Here is an 18,517-nt window from a genome sequence, read left to right on the forward strand (position 1 = left end):
GTGGTTAATATCTAAAATATATAAGGAACTCATACAACACAATAGCAAAAAAGCAAATAATTCAAATTAAAAATGGGAAAATAAGCTCAATAGACATTTTTCCAAAAAAGACATACAAATGGGCAATAAGTACGTGAAAAGGTGCTCAACATTACTAATCATGAGAGACATTCAAATCAAAATCACAATGAGATATCACCTTACACCTGTTAAAATGGCTATTTTCTAAAAGAGAAGAAATAACAAATGTTTGGAAGAATGTGGGGAAAAGAGAACATTTGTACACTGTTGGTAGGAATGTAAATTGGTACAGTCAGTATGGAAAACAGTATAGCAGTTCCAAAACCAAAAATGAACTACCATATGATCCAGTAATTCCATTCTTGGGTATATATTCAAAGGAATTGAATTCAGTATCTAAAAGAGCTATCTGTACACCCATGTTCACTGCAGCATTGTTCACAATAGCCATGATATGGAAACAACCTAAATGTCCTTCAAATCTATCTATCTATCTATCTATCTATCTATCTATCTATCTATCTATCTATCTTTCTATCTACCTACCTACCTATCACCTGTCTAATTCAGCCATAAAAAAGAAGGAAATCCTGCCATTTGTGACAACATGGATTAATGTGGAGGGCATTATGTCAAGTGAAATAAGTCACAGAAAACAAATACTGTATGGCATCACTCACATGTGGAATCTTAAAAAAAAAAAAAAGTCAATTTTATGAAAAACAGAATAGAATGGTTGTTTCCAGGGTCTGAGGTAGGGGGGAATAAGGAGAGTAAATTAAGGGGTACAAATTTTTACTTATGAGAGGAATGAGTTGTGAGGCTCTAACGTACATCATGGTGACTATAGCTAATAATATGGTATTGTATGCTTGAAAGTTGCTTCATCTCACACACACAAAGTTAACTATGTTAAGTGATGGATGTGTTCATTATCATGGTACTTATTTCAAAGTGCATATGTGTATCAAATCATCACATTGTATACTTCAAATACATACAATACATCAATAAAAGAGTAGACAGAAAGTCAGGAAGTATACAGAAATGTTGAATAACCCTGTCAAGCAACATGAGCTAATTGAAACTTTAGTAAGAACATACATACACCAGTGCATAATAAACATCCTTTTTAAGAGCATAAGGAACATTCACCAAAATACACCACATTGTTGGCCATTAGAAATGCCTTAACATATTGAAAAGAACAGAAATTATCCAATGTCTGCTTTCAGACCACAATGAAATTAAATTAGAAACTAATAACAGAGAGATAACTAGAAAACCCCCAAATACATGAAGGTTAAACAATATACTTCTAAATAATACATGGATCAAAGAAGAAATCATAAGTGAAATGTAAAAATTTTTTGAACGAAGTGAAAATAAAAACACGAATTATTGACATTTGTGGGATGCAGTGAAAGCAGTACTTAGAGGAATACTTACTATCATTAAACACATATATTAGGAAAGAAGAAATATCTAAAATCCATAATCTAAGTTTCCACCTTAGCAAACTAGAAAAAGAAGAACAAAGAAAATCAAAAAGAAGCAAAAGAAAAAAGATTAAGATTTAGAACAGAAGTCAATGAAATTAAAACAGGACAGCACTAGAGAAAAGCAAGAAAACCAAAAGCTGGTTCTTTCAAAAGATCAATAAAATCAGTAAGTCTCTGGCCAGGCTAATAAAGGGAAAAAAGAGGACACAATTACTAATATCAGAAATGAGAAAAAGGACATCACTACAGATCCTATAGACATTAAAAATACAATAAAGGGTTACCATGAACAACTCTATGTCCAAAGTTTGATAACATAAACAAAATGGACCAATTCCTTGACAGACACAATTTACCAAAACTCACACAAGAAAACACAGCCAATCTAAATAGTTCTATATAAGCTAAAAAGATTGAATCAATAATTAATAACCTTTCAAAATATAAAGCACCATGTCCAAATGGGTTTATTAGTGAATTCTACCAAACATCTTAAGGAGGAAGTTATACCAATTCTCTATAATCTCTTTCAGAGGATAGAAACAGAAGAAAAAAAAATTCATAACTCATTCTGTGATGCCAAGACCAAAATCAGACAAAGACATTAGAAAAAAAGAAAATTACAGGCCAATATTTCTCATAAGCATAGATTCAAAAATTCTCAACAAGATCTTAGCAAATAAAATCCAATAACAGATTCTTTTTACTGTCTTCATAGTCTTGCCTTTTCCAGAATATCGTATAGTTGGAGACAGTAAGAAAGAATCAGTGGTTGCCATGGGTGGAGGGGTTGGCAGTAGGGGTGGGGAGGAGGTGAATAAGCAGAGCACAGATAATTTTTAGGGCAGTGAAAATAATTCATAATTATGAATATATGTTATTATACATTTGTATGAACTTATAGAACGTAAACCACCAAGACTGAATCCTAATGAAAACTATGGACTTTAGGTAATTATGATGTATCAACAATGTAGGTTCATCAGTTGTAACAGATATAGCATTCTAATAGGAGATGTTGGTAATAGGGCAGACTGCACAAGTTGGGGGGTAGGTGATATTTGGGGCATCTCTTTTGATTCATCTTAATTTTGCTGTGAACCTGAAACTGCTATAAAAAATAAAGTCTTCATTTAAAAAGTTAAAAGGAGAAAACCCCCTATATTTTACGTAATACTTAATGATGACAATACTTGCTCCCTAACATGGGAAAGTGCAAAGATACTCAGTTTTACCTCTTCTATTCATTTTGCTGGAAATCCTAGCAAGTACAATAAGGCAAGAAAAAGAAACAAAAAGGATAGTTTTGATAAGTATTAGTAAAATTCTACTTACAGATGATATAGTTAGGTCCATAAAATAAAAAATCAATCTACAAAATATCCCACTGAAATGAATAAATAAATTTAGAAATGTTACAGAATAAAATGTCAGTAAACAAACACACACTGTATTTTTATATATGAGCAATAATGAACTTGAAATTAAACTTTTAAAAATACCTTTTATATTACCATCAAAAATAGGACTCATTTAGGGATAAAAGTAAAATATATAAAACACTACTGAGAAAAGTTAAAGACAATTTAAGTAAGTGGGGAAAAAGAGGTCATATTTGTATATTGGATGATTCAATATCATTAAGATGCATACTCTGCCTAAGTCAATCTATATATTCAACAGGAAAATCAATCAGAATTCCAGTAGGCTTTTTAATAGAATTTGATAAGCAGGGCCTGAAATTTACATGAAAAGTCAAAGTAACTAGGATGACTTCGGAAAAAAAAAAAAAAAGAGTAAAGTTGAAGGAGTTACAATACTTGATGTCAAGGCTTACTAACTACACAGAAGAAAAGAAGCCAGACGCAAAAGAGTACACAGTACATGATTGCATTTATATTAAACTCTAGGAAAACTAATCTAGAGAGAGAGAAACCAAATTCATGGTTTCCTGAGGCTGGGGTGGGGTGGAAGGTAGTGATTCACCAGGAAGGGCCACATATGAACCTTCTAGGGCCACTCAAATGTTCTTTATCTCATCTGTGGTGGTGGTTACATTGTTGTATATATTTGACAAAACCCATTGGTCCTTATACTTAAAATGTGTGTGTTTTATCATAGTAGATTATACCCCAATAAAATGTATCTTTAAAAAGATTATCTACTAAGATATCCCCATGAAAGATAAGGAACTGATACATCTTTACTTCAGACTTCCTCTAAATTCCTCCTCTCAATTTTCATCAAAATGATTAGATATTTTTATCTCATTTTTATCATGGTCATTATTGGTTTTACATTTTTATCTTTTTAAAATACAGCTAAGAAAACAGTCTGCTTCAAAACAATAATGACAATAGTTTTAAACTATTCTATGTTTATATTACTTCAGTAATCACCACAGTTTCTTTTATATCATGATTTTGTCATTTGTGACCTTTTTGTTTTATCTCTTTGTTAGCTGGTTTACACTTTAAGTAATTTTTTGCAGAAAACAGATGTGTGGTATTTTTCCTGAATATGTATATAACTAAGAATTTGTTTTTATTGCCTTAATATACAAATGGCACATTACCTTGCATATAGAATTTTTGAATCTCAACTTTTCCTTTCAAAATTCTGAATGTATTTCTTCTAGTTTCCTCTGCTATCTAACATGTCAAAGAAATATGAGCCTAGTTTGGTTACTTTCAGACTTGAGGAATTTCTCTTCCTTTGGTTCCAGGCTCTCACAGCCTCCTGCTTCTCCCTGTTTCTCAGAATGTTCCCTCTCTTGCTCCTTTCTAATAATTTTTCCTCCTGTGCTCTTGAATATTGGTCCTGCTAGAGTCTCTATCTAGGCTGTCTCTCCTTCTCATGTTAAGCCAAGGATTACAAATTCAGTCAAGTCTACACTTTAAAGCACTCAATAAGATAAACTTTCTTGGGAAATACAAATTGCCCCAAGGAATTAAACAAATGTAAAGCCTTGAAAGACCAATAATTAAGGAACAAATTGAGAAGGTTGATATAGAACTACCTTCAAAAACGGAGCAGTGACTTGTTTCATCACTCAAATGTTCATGGAATTGAGGATTTACATGTTACATAAACTCTAAGAGAGAATAGAAAAAGATATAAAAGATTACAGTGGATTTTATAAACGTAGATAATCATGATACAAAATCATAAGAAAGAAGGTAATAAAACTACACTACTTAACAACAACTAGAAAATCAAATCCAGCACTACAGTAAGAGAATAATACAACAGGAGGCAATGGGCACTATTAACATAATGTAAATATGGTTTAATAGGGAATATATTCATATAATGTACTGCATCCTTAGCTGCAAGGAGAAAACCCTATTATCATTTAGATAGGCATGAAAAGGCAAGAAAAATTTGTTTTCTCTTAAGATGCAGAAAATCACAAGGGAACATTGCTTTCTCCCATAAGAATGATTTGAGAAAAGCCAGATAATCTACAAAATTTAGAGTTTTCCTGAACCTATCAGTGAGCTGATGTCACAGACTATGAGATGAACTAGATTTCAAAGAGTGAACAGCCCCTTTGAGAAGAATGGAACACACAAACTCTTTCCTTTTGGCAGAGGGTAGAAGAAAGAGTGGTCACACAGGTAGCAGTGGCCCAATGCTAGAGGAATTTCCAAGATGTGATATTGTGATGATAACTATAGCAATAGCTATATTCAAACCCAGTTCAAATATTGATTAGATTAACTCAACAACTTTCCCTGACACACACACACACACACACACACACACACACACACACACACACAAACGGTCTCAGAAAAAGAGTCATGACCATCTCAAGGCAAAAGTACTATTTATCTCAGTCTCTGCTATTTTTTCTATGCACTATGTCCAACATTCAACAAAAATTACAAGATACACCAAAAAAGCTATTAAAATTGTCAAGAGATAAAGCAGTCAGTAGGACCAGACCAAGAGATGACCAAATAGGAAACTTAAAATAGGAATAATCAAATAGGAACCTTAAAATAATTGATTCATTCATTAAAGGATATAGTGGATAAAGTAGACAACATGCTTAAACAGATGGGAATTTTCAACGTAGAGGAAAAAACTATTTTAAAAAAAGTCAAACAGAAATACTGGGGTTGAGGAGGACATGATATCAGATAGAGGATAATTCCTTTGAAAAGTTTATCGGTAGACTAGATGCAGAAGGGAAAAGAATCACTGAACTTAAAAGTAGGTTAATAGATGTTTTCAAAACTGAAGCACAAAGAGAGAAAAAGGTTAAAAATTAAGAAAGACCCAGAATCCTTAGGACAATATCAAATTGGAGTCCTAGAAGAAGAAAGAACTTGGAAGAAGAAATATTTGAAGAGATAGTGGCTAAGGATTTTTCCAGAATTATTGAAGGACAACAAATCACAGAGCCAAGAAACTCAGAGGAAAAAAATTAGAAAGAATTAAAATAATATCTAAATATATTTTAGTCAAATTGCTGAAAACCAAAAATGTTCCTAGTATTTATTTATAGTTTCAATGAAATCCCAATAGAAATCCCAGTATGTTTTTGGTAGAAATTGGCAAGCTAACCCTAAAATTTACAGGCATACCTTGTTTAATTGTGTTTTGCTTTATTGTGCTTTGTGGATATTGCATTTTTTACGAATGGACGGTTTGTGGCAACCCCACATTGAGCAAGTCTATCAGTGCCATTTTTCCAACAGTACTTGATCGCTTTATATCTCTGTTGCATTTTGGTAATTCTCTTAATATTTCAAACATTTCCATTATGATTATATTCATCATGGTGATCTGTGATCAGTGATTTCTGATGTCACTATTATAAATGTTTTGGGGCACCATGAACCATGACCATGTGAGACAGTGAATTTAATTGATGAATGTTGTGTGTGTTCTTACTGCTCCACCATTCATCTATTCCTCCATCTCTCTTCCTCTCTTTCAGCCTCCCTTATTCCCTGGGACACAACAGTACGGAGATTAGGTCAATTGATAACTCTACAATGGCCTCTAAGTGTTCAAGTGAAAGCAAGAATCGTGTCTCTCACCTTAAATGGAAAATTAGAAATGATTAAGCTTAGTGAGGAAGGCATGTGAAAAGCCAAGATAGGCTGAAAGCCAGGCCTCTTGCACTAAAGAGTTAGCTAAGATGTGAATTCAAAAGAAAATTTTTTGAAGAAAACTAAAAGTGCTACTCCAGTGAGTACACAACTAATAATAAAGCGAGGCAGCTTTATTGCTGATGATATGGAGAGGGTTTGAGTGGTCTGGAGAGATCAAACCAGCCACAACATTCCCTTAAGCCAAAGCATAATCCAGTGCAAGGCCCTAACTCTATTTATTCTATGAAGACTGAGAGAGGTGAGGAAGCTGCAGAAGAAAAATTTGAAGCGAGGAGTGGTTGGTGCATGAGGTTTAAGGAAAGGAGCTGTCTCCATAACATAAAAGTGTAAGTGGAAGCAGCAAATGCTGATGGAGACAGCTTCAGCAAGTTCTCCAGAAGAGGCAGCTAAGATAATTAATGAAGGTGGCCACTCTAAACAACAGGTTTTCAATGTAGATGAAACATCCTTTTGTATTGGAGGAAAATGCCATGTGGGATTTTCGTAGCTACAGAGGAGAAGTCAATGCCTGGTTTCAAAGCTTCCAAGGACAATTCGACTCTCTTGTTAGGGGTTAATGCAGCTGGTGACTTAAAATTGAAGCCAATGCTTATTTACCATTTGGAAAATCCTGAGGCACTTAAGAATTTTGCTAAATCTACTCTGAAATTACTCAATAAATGGAACAATAAAACGAGGATGACAGCACATCTGTTTACAACATGGTTTACTGGATATTTTAAGCCCACTGTTGAGACCTACCAGTCAGAAACAAGATCCCTTTCAAAATATTGCTGCTCATTGATAATGTACCTGGCCACCCAAGAGATCTGACTGAGATGGACAACGAGATTCATGGTTTTGTGCCTGCTAACACAACATCCATTTTGCAGTCCACAGATCAAGAGGCAGTTTTGACTTTCAAGTTTAATTATTTAAAAAATACATTACATAAGGCTATAGCTGCCATAGATGGTGATTCCATGGATGGATCTGGGCAACATAAATTGAAAGACTTCTGGAAAGGATTCATCATTCTAGATGTCATTAAGAACATCTGTGATTCATGGAAAGAGGTAAAAATACAAACATTAACAGGAGTTTGGAAGAAGTTGATTCCAACCCTCATGAATAACTCCAGGGGGTTCAAGACTTCAGTGGAGGAAGTAACTGCAGATGTGGTAGAAACAGCAAGAGAACAAGAATGAGAGGTGGAGCCTGAAGATGTGACTGAATTGTTGTAACCTCATGATAAACCTTTAATGGACGAGGAGTTACTTATTATGGATGAGCAAAGAAAGTGGATTTGCTTCTTATAGATGAGCAAAGAAAGTGGTTTCTTAAGAATCTGCTCCTAGTGAAGACACTGTGAAGATTGTTAACATGACAATAAAGGATTTAGAGTATTATGTAGAGTTAGCTGATAAAGCAGTGTAGGCTTTGAGAGAACTGACTCCAATTTTGAAAGACTTCTACTGTGGGTAAGATGTTATCAAATAGCATCGCATGCTATACAGAAATCCTTCTTGAAAGGAAGGGTCAATCCATGTGGCAAACCTGATTGTTGTCTTATTTTAAGAACTTGCCACAGCCACCCTACCCTTCAGCAGACACCACCATAGAGGCAAGACCCTCCACGATCAAAAAGATAATGACCTGCTGAAGTCTCAATGATAACTAACTTTTTTTAAGCAATAAAATATTTTAAAATTAAGGTATGTGCATTGCTTTCTTTTAGACATAATTCTATGGCATACTTAATAGACTACAGTATAGTGTAACCATAACTTTTATATGCACTAAGAAACCAAAAAATTCATGTGACTCATTTTATTACAATATTTGCTTTATTTTGCAGTGGTCTGGAAATGCAGTATCTCTGAGTTATGCCTGTATGTGGAAAAGCAAAGGAACCAGAATAGCCAAAATAACTTTGTAAAAGAAAGTTGAGGGGGAGGGTATAGCTTAAGTGGTAGAGTGCATGCTTAGCATGCACAAGGTCCTGGGTTCAATCCAAGTACCTCCTCTAAAAATAAACCTAATTACCTCCCCCCCTCCAAGAATTTTATTTATTTATTAGTAAATAAAATTAAATTTTAAAAAATTTTTAAAAAGGAAAATGAAAGATTCATACTATCTGATTTCTTTCTTTCTTCTTCTTCTTTTTTAACTTTTTTGTCAGGAGAAGTTAATTAGGTTTATTTATTTGTTTAATGGAGGTACTGGGGATTGAACCCAGGACCTCATGCATGCTGGGCATGCACTCTACCTGTGAGCTATACCTCCCCCTCCCCACTATCTGATTTCAAGACTTAGCATAAAGCTACAATAATCAAGATAGTATTGATGAAAAGATAGACACTAAGGTAACAGAAGAGCCCGGAAATACACCCACACAAATATGGTTAACTGATTTTTGACAAAGGATTAAAAACAGTTCATTAGAAAAAGGATAGCCTTCTCAACAAAAGGTGCTGAAACAATTAGACATCCACATGCAAAAAAATTAACTTCCATCCATAGCTCACTCCATATAAACATTAACTCAAAGTGTATCATAGAGCTAAACGTAAACTCTAAAACTATAAAACTTCTAGAAAAAAACTTGGAGGAAATCTTTGTGACTTTGGGTTGAGCAAGATTCTTTAGCTATGCCCTAATAAGCACAGTTCATAAAAGAAAAAAAATCAATAAATCAGACTTCATCAAATTAAAAATTCTGCTCTTCAAAAGGCATAGTTAAGAAAATGAAGAGACAGGACACAGGGTGGGAGAAGATGTTTGCAAAACACATATATGATAAAGAATTTATATTTAGAATATATAAGGAATCCTTACAACTTAATAATAGAAAAGCAACTAACCCTATGTTAAAAAGTACAAATGATTTCAACATTTAACCACAGAACCTATATGGATAGTAAACAAGCACATGAAAAGAGGCTGGACGGCATTAATGGTTAGGGAAATGCAAATTACAGCCACAATGTGATACCACCACACCTCTATTAGAATGGCTAAAATTTAAACAAACTGGTAATACCAAATGCTGCAGAAGAATATGATTAATTAGAACATTCCAGCATTGCTGGTGGAAATGCAAAATTGTAGTCTCTCCAGTTTGGCAGATTCTTATGAAGTTAAAGATACACTTACTCTTACACATGACTCAGAAATTCTATTCCTAAGAATTTACCCGAGAAGAATTTTTGTGTTCAAAGAGTTCAAACGTATGTTTAGTCAGTGGCTGTTGTGTAAATTTTGAGGAGCTTTGCTTACAATGAACCCAAGTTGGAAACAATCCGAAAGTTTATCAACTAGTAAATGGCTAAGCAAATAATGTTATTTCCAGATTACGGAATACTGCACAGCAGTAGAAAGAAATGCAGTATTGATCCCATTTATCTGACACTCTAGAAAAGGCAAGACCACAGGGCTGGAAATCTCCCGTATCTCTTCTAATTTCAGAAGTGTAAATATTCTCCAAGTTAATTCTCTCCATGCAAGTTAACTTATGCAAAAATATACTGGTGTGAGAACAACTCAGACTCAAGCCTGTACCTTCTTAGAAGGCAGAAGGATGTTCACCAGAATGTTTTTTATAATAGATGTTTAAAGGAAAAGGTTGGATGAAAAATGTATGACGAGAATACAGCCATTCAATCATGTTCTAGAGAATATTAATGGCATGCAGAGATGTTGATATCACATATGTGAGAGGAAAAGACAGGATACAAAATAGAAACACTAACAGCTAACAGGTATTGAGTGGCTACTATGCGGTGAAACTCGAAGTGCTTTCCCATTCAATTGTGGCAACTGTCATATTATTATTGTTGTCATTACTGTTGTTAACTTGAGATGTGGGACCTGAAATTTAGGAAAATTGATGTCACATGCTCCAAATGGTGGAGGTTGGAGTCTAGTCTAGACCCAAAATTCTAACCAGTACACTTACTGTCTCCATCCCTGACTCTGAATCTGTATTTTTTTTTTAAAAAAAGCTTTCAACATGGGTCTGGAAGCAACTGTACCAAAATGTTAACAAAGTCACCTCTGGGTAGGGTTACAGGTAGCTTTTATTTTATTTTGCTTTTCTGTGCTTTAAAAATCTGTACCCACCCTACCCCACGCCCCCAAAATGATGTTTATAATTAAAGTAATGCATGTGACTTAAGGAGATGAAGACACAGTCTTGCTGGAAAAGTTGCCTCCTTGTGAGACACCACATTCTAAAAGGGGGTGTAGTCCCTGGGAGTCCCAGGGGGCCACCCTGCCCAGGGCCCTGCCTGTTCCCCGGCGCTGATCTCCCGCCTGGGTCACCCACCTCAGAAGTCTAGGATGAGCAGTGAAGCACTGTCTCCAGAGAAAAGCCTTCCAGCTGCTTCTGCCAAGCATCCTGGACGGCAGCCGGAGGGCGGCTGGGCGCATCCAGCTCCCCCTGAGTCTGACGCCGGCAGGGCTGGCTGTGGGTCCTCTGCCGAGCACAGGCAGTAAAGACCCAGGCCTCCACCCCTGGGGGTGGGGAGTAGGGGAGACGGTGGAGGACAGGGAGCCCTGGGGCCGTGGTGGCAACTGTTCACCCCAAAAGAAAAGACCTGTTTGATTAAGCCACGTCTTTCTTCCCCAGACACCCCGCCCTTTTCTCCCTGAGCTGTATTCAAACCCCATTGCATTTGGAGGGAAATCCAACCCATGTGTTTCTGATTCATTTACACTTAACTCATCAAAATCCTGTTTTGAAAGAGACCATTGGATGGGCTACAAAGTCTGAGCAGAGCTCCCGCCGCTGCGGGCTGGTTGTGGGCTCCCCAAATACCCCTCTAATCCACCGGCCTGCGCGCAGGCTCCGCACCGCGGCGAGGGCTGTCTGAGCGGCCGCTCCCCGGCCTGGCCCCCTCGGAGGCCTTCCCCACCGCCTTCCACCTCTTGGGGAGCTCTCAGGCTGCTGGCGAGGGTCTGGGGAGCTCACGTGGCCTGGGAAGAGGCACCAAGTGCGCCATCCTTCCTGGGGTAAGGCTGGGTTTGAGATGAGCCTGTAGGGCAGAGCCCAAAGGTTCTCACTGATGGTGGAATCCCAGGCATAGAAGGTGCATTTGGGGGCAAAAGGGCCTGCGTGGGTCATCCCTTACCCTGGGGGCTGTGCCCGTCCCGAAGCCAGTGACCAGAGGAGGAAGCAGTGGGCCTTTCTGCTCAGCCTGTCTCTCCCATTTTTTCTCAGCCTCAGACCTGACTGCATTGGATTTAAACAAAGAGCCAGTCTCCCATCAAGAGCAGAGCTCTAGTTCCCACCTTCGGGCCCAGCAGGTTTTCTTGGGTCAACATGGGTAGCGCTCCGTGTCAACTCCTCCTGCAAAGGCGAGTTCTCCCCAGCAGACCCTTGGGAGTCGTGAAGGCAAACATGGCTGTCCCAGATGCAAAGCATGCCAGAGCTGGGAAAGACCTTTGAGAACTTTGCGGTTCAACCCCCACATTTACAGATCAAGTCCCATGAGCTCCCCTCCAAAAGGGTTTGGAGGAAACCAAGCTCCTCCGGCTGGCTGCTTTGGGAGAGCATGGGGTGTGGTCAGCAGACACAAGGAAGGCTGGGCCCCTCCAAGCGAGGCCTGCAATGAAACATGGGAGCAGGAGCGAACAGAGAGAGTGGGGACTGGATCCTTTCTCGTCACCATCACAATGGGCTGTAACGTTCACAATAACCTCCTTCTCTGCATGCAGGTGGCTCCCTTCCCCCTGTGGTTACTAGCAGGGCAAAGTCTTCAGAACCTGCCACGTGGTATATGCAGTTGGGAACCAGGGGGCAAGTGGTTGGGACCTGAGTGGGGACACCAGGGGCTGAATGAGACAAGGGGGCAGAAGATGAGTCACAACAGTAGTGACCCTTTATTAGGGGGCGTCCTTTACTCACAAAGGTCAGAGGGGGTCAGTCATTTGCTCCACGTCACCAGCTACTTCATGTTGACACCAGGGCACTAAATCCACATCTACCTGGCACTAAAATCCATGCAACCCAAGAAATAGCGGCTGGGAGGACAGAGTTGAGAAAAGCCAGGGATGGCTCTGTGCTGCCCGGTGTGCAGGGCTGATCGTCAGGGAATCTCCCAGAAGAAGGTGCTGTTCCTCATGGTCTGGCAGAAGACGAGGAGCAGGGCTTAGTGTGGAGGGGAGGAGGATGGTCCAAATGGGGGAATCCGGGCACTGCCAGTGGGGGCATTCAGCGGCTCCGGGCACTTACGGGACGTGGTGGTTGCACCAGGAAGCCACCAGCAGGTGGCAGTGTTTCAGAACAAGAAGGTGACAGGTTAGGACTATGATAGAAAGAAATTACTGAGCTCTTACTATGTGCCTGGTGTCGTCCTCAGTGTTTCATACAGAGCATCTCACTGACCTTCACAACAACCCTATGAGGTAAGTACCATTATTAGCTTCATTTTACACCTCGGAAGGGTTTAGTAACTTGTTCAAGGTCACAGAGCCTGAAGTCCTGGAACCAAGATTCTTACCCAGGCTGGCTGCCTAATTCCAGACCCAGACCTGAGCTCTATACAGATGTAACATCTTGCCTCGACTCACAACATATGCTGAATTTCCACCATGTATTAAGCATTGTCCTGGGGGACAGAGACCCAAAGTGGTCTGGACAGTGTCCTGCCCAGGAGCTCTAATGTCCTAGGATGACGGAGGTGGGCGCACTCATGACAGCAGGTAAAGGGCCGGGTGCTGACCGGGTCCTCAGCCGTGGCTCAAGTCCAGCACCTCCACCCACTGCGGGGTAACCTTGGTGCATTAACAGATGTCTCAGACCATCAGTTTTTCCATCTGTCTATGATTAGGTATAATATAGCTCTCATAGGGCCAAATGGGAGAAGAATCAGGCAGCCATGGAGTAGGTTGCGTGCTTCACAGAAATGACCACAAATGTCAGACACGGAAGGCATGGGGAGCCCAGAGTAGGGGACATAAGGTGAGTTTCCAAGGCAGGGCAGTTGGCTGACAGGGAAAGGATCCCAGGAGGCAGGAAAGATGCACAGGGAGCTCCCCTCCAGTCCACGGTGCCGGGTGCTGGGGTACATCTGAGGACCAGGAAGTGTCACCTTCAGAGGCTTTCACAGCAAGCCAGACTTAACACGGGAGTAGAGGACTCGGAGTGCCCCAGTCCACAGGTGTTGTCCAGCAAGCCTCTCGTGGGCCTACAAGAGCCCCAAACCAGTCTTGTGTTGGCTCAGCCCAGACCTTTCTTCTGCACCAGAGATGCACCCTACAGCCGCTCATGGCACTGTCTTGCCCTCGGCTGGATCAGGCCCACCTCCCAGCTCTGCCCTGCCCATCTGTGAGCAACCTGGATTTGTCAGTGGTTCCCTACCTGCTTTGCATAATCCACTCCAACTGTGACCCCCCCACCACACCCTCCAAAGAAGCGAGGTGCCCCACCAGGGCAGGAGATGGCAAGACAGTCTCCCGTCCCTGGGGTCATTGAGTCATTCAGGGGGTGCCCACCCCAGAGCATTGTGGGAGATGAGGGAGAGCGGGCAGAGATGCAGAGTCAAGCCCCGTCTACCCGAGTGTAGTGCCGCCTGAACGGGAGGAGGTGGAGAGGCACTCAGGCAGCACGGCCCGCCTCTTCTTCTCTCTGCTTCTGCTTCTGACTTCCGAATCTTCAGAAGCAGCCGCGAGGACATCCTCCCGTCCCCTCTCCAAAAACACCATGCCTCCCCCACACAGGTCCCCCGTGCTGCTAGCCTGCCTTCCCGAGATATGGCAGGAACAAAGACTAGTAGCTCTTCAGGGTGGGCGGGGGTGATGGGAGTGCACGTCTGGCTATGGCGTTATCTGCACAGAGGCACATTCCTTCCCTGGGCCGCCCCCACCCAGAAACATCATCATTCATTCCATCATACACACAGCTGGGCCTGGGGGAGGCCACGACAGGTGGGCCTGCCGGGGAGGCGGGGATGGGGCGCCGTGGTCTTCTCCCCACCCCCCAAGCAAGACAGATATGTCCCCTCTGAACATGCTGGGGGAGATTATTTTAACAAGCACTTTTGTACCAGGAAATCAGTGTGTTTAACCTAACAAGCAAAGAACAGCCCAGTGGGGCCCATAAATCTCGTTCCCACCTATTAATTTTACAGCCTACATAAAGCAGTGTTGAAGTCCAAAGTATATGTGACCTAAAAAGGCATTGCTCATTCTGACACATATACGACGTGGCCAGGACTCGAACTCTGACCCTGACCCTCACTCCAGGAAGCCAGCTCCCAAGCCTCACAGGGTGCAGGGGCTCACGCTGCAGAAACCTGCCCAGCCTCCTCTCAGAAGAACAGGACAGCTGGAGGAGATGACTGGGGAGGGGGGTGGAGGATGTGGGGTCAGGGGGCTGGATCCCCGGCTCAGAGACACCAACCAACCCCAGGGCTGCGGCGTGGAGTCGTGTAGCGTGGTCACAGCCCAAAGGCACCCAGGCGAGGAGAAGTGAGGGCTGAAATCCCGCCCCGACTCTGTTCACCACTCCTGTCCCCTGGGGCAGGGCTACGTCTGCCCAGAGTGGGCATTTTTAAAACCCACCCAAAGATGCTGTGGTTGGCAGCCGTGCTCACAGCATCCCCCCCGCCACCTTGGATAAATTCAGACCCCTACCCTGACTGCTTCAAATACTGACCCCCAAATCCAATGGCTCACTGTACCCCCAAATTTCACAGCCCTCCCAACCAGCAAAATCCATGACAATCGTCCACCCCTGACATCAGTTACGTGCTGATCCCCCCAATCCAGTGCATGTTTTAAGTATCCATTTACCACAGAATGACTGAAACTGGTCACCCCACGTATACTGACCCCCACAGTCATCAGGACATGGACCTGTGATCCCTAAGCTGAGCCACCTCAGTGCCCTACTGATCCTATAGTAGAAGAAACAGCCCAGGAAATCTCAAGGTCACACTTCTGGCACCCTGGCCACATGCCAGCCCCCAAACTCAAGTGCACAGCTCTGCTCAGTATCTTCCACTCCACCTTGGATTCACGCCCCACCCTTCTCTGTGCTGTCCGTGCCAGGGAGTCTGACAAGCATCCCTTGTCCTCTGGCTTTCAGTCAGTTTCCCGAGTTAGAGTCCCTATTAGTGAGGTAAGAGGGGGGGACCCCCGATGCCAGGAGCATGCATGGTTTTCGCTCTCTCTTGAAGTCATGTGGAATTCATGCTCCATAAGGTATCTTTCTTAACTTTATTACAAAAACGTTTGTAAAAAAAAAAAGTCAGGTTCACCAGAAGCAAAGGATACGAGGGCAAGTCATTTACTTGGGCAGTGAGCCCAGGAAGTACCATAGGGGCATGAGGACATGCGCCAGGGCAGGGGAGGAGGCCCACACAGGGTGGATGAATGAGTCAGGGACTTCTGTAGAAAAAGGGATCAGTCCTGCTGAGGACCCGAAGCCGAGGTATTTCTCCACCATTTTCTGCCCATCGTGAATGTTGAGCTGTCACGGAGGGCACCTGCCTGGTGAGGAAGGAACCTGCTGCCACGGCCAGATCACATGCCCAGGCAGAGTGGCAGGCACTGCAGCAAAAAGCGAGCAGTGTGTAAGGAACGGTGAGTACCACGGGGGTATGGACTGGGCAAGAGTAGAATGTATTACAGTGTTTTTGCCCAAATATTCAAGTAAATTTGACCCCTAGGCAGGCTCTAAGGAGCCTAAGTTTGAAAAGTGCACACCCAGAACTCTCCACCCTAAACAAGGCGCTGAATCTCCAAATACACCCTTTCCACCAACTCCTATGACTCTTTCTTATCTTCATCGTCATCATCACATGCAGATCTGCTGACCTTTAGAGGTCTAAATGCCACTGCGTGGGAAGCCCATTGCCCAAGTCATCAGCTGATGGCAACTCAGCCTTGGGGTCTCTGCTCACTGGGCTCTATTGCTCTGGGAGTCTTCCTTGGGAGACCACTCACCCATCATCCCCCATTTCATCCACATCCCAACTACTCCAACTGAACCTCAAAATAACGAGTTGATCCCCAAACACACTAACCACCCAAACCTGCCTGTACCTTGACCCTCCAACCTGATAATATGACTTGTAAAGACCCACACACTGCGAGGCCAACCATATCTTGAATCCTCAACCACGAGTGACCTCCAAACCACACTGAGCCCCCAGTGCCAACCACACACTGATGCCTCAGTTCCATCCCTAGCTACACACTGACCCACAGACGCAACCACAATGGAATAAGTAGCCCGGCCACACACTGACCTCTGAACTCAGTCACACACACGACGCCCCAACCCCTCATTCACACCAGCTCCCCGGTTCCAAACAGCACACACATTAACCCTTTCAACTCAACAAGACATGATCCACCAAAGCCCAAAGGGTGCTGGCTGCCAGCTTTGCAACCACAAGACGACCCCCAGCCCCAATCACTGTCTTTCACTCCCTTCTCAAGCCCTGCGTGGGTGCCCATCACCCAGTTAGAGCCACTGGCATAGACACCCCAAGCTGGACACTCATTGACCTCATGATCATCAAACAATAACCTCAATTCCAGCCGTGAAACTCAACCAAAGATCTCAGTCCCGGCTACTCTAAGACCAGGCACACTGACCCCCAAGCACGGTCCCACCCTTAACCCCAGAACTTCACCTCACAGCCCCAGCAAGAGTGACCCTCTAAACTTAACTGCAGAGGGATCGTGTCCCAATCATACAGTGACCCTCACACCCCATCCACGCTCTTACCCCCAGCCCAGCCAGCAGACATGCTGACCCCGGAGCCAAACACCACAGTGACCCCCAACCTGACTACAGGCTGAACACTCCTTGCCAAACCTCGCTGCCCTCTGCAGAGAGAGGGCACTGTGAGGGCGGCCCCAAGCCCACCCACTGCTCACTGCCCACTGGTTCCCCCAACCACACTGAACCCCCAGCTATACGGGACCTTCAGATCCTGTACACACACCAACCCACCACAGAATATTGCCAGCCCAGCCTCCCCCTGTGCCCTTCAACCTCACCCACACCTAAAGGGACCTGCAGTTCCATCCTCAGAGAGACCCCCCAAGTTCAACTGCACCCTAGTCTCCCTTACCTTACCCCATGGAGCCCGTGACCACACACAGCCAGCACACACAGGAATGGTACCCAAAGAGGGGTCATCTCCAGACCCCTGCAGGCAGCATCACTTCATCCTTGATGCTCTCCTTATGTCCTGTCTCCAGGACTCAGAGAAGACACCAGAAGCTCCTGCCCAGCAACCCTGAGATCACCAGCTACTTTCCTCCTATAATTTGCACATCTAACTTGACTGAGTCTCAAATTTCTCTCCAACTTTGAGCATGCTGACCTCTGCTATGGGGTACGATTCCCTCGTGCCAAGTTTGGGTCTCCAGGGAACCATCTCGGTGGCTACACTGAGCTGGGTCACGGCAGTCCATGCAGCCCGCTGGGCGACTGTCCTGCTCACTTGCCTACAGGCTGCATGATCCCAGCTGGTCACTCCACCTCCCTGGGACTCATCTGGTCCTCAACATCGGGGGTCAGCGAACTACTGCCGGTCGATCAGCTCTGACCATGCCCTCTCATTTACCTGTTGGCTCTGGCTACCTTCATGCAATGGCAGCAGTCTTGAGTGGTTGTAGCAGAAACAGGGCGGGGCTTAACGCAAAAAATATTTACTACCTGGTCTTTACAGAAAAAATTTGCCACCTCTGCTGAGCATCCCCTACCTTCCTCCCAGAGGGTTTAATCACACTGGAGAATTCTGTGTGTGACAGCTTGGAGACAGGATTCCTCCCCTCCTTCTCTGGACTTCTCCAGGAAGACGCTCCTTCAGGATTTCTCACTATGATGATGGTAAAACCTGTGATCGCCTGCCCCCAACCTGT

This window comes from Camelus bactrianus, chromosome 15 (genome assembly GCF_048773025.1).
Source record: "Camelus bactrianus isolate YW-2024 breed Bactrian camel chromosome 15, ASM4877302v1, whole genome shotgun sequence".
Classification (NCBI taxonomy): Eukaryota; Metazoa; Chordata; class Mammalia; order Artiodactyla; family Camelidae; genus Camelus; species Camelus bactrianus.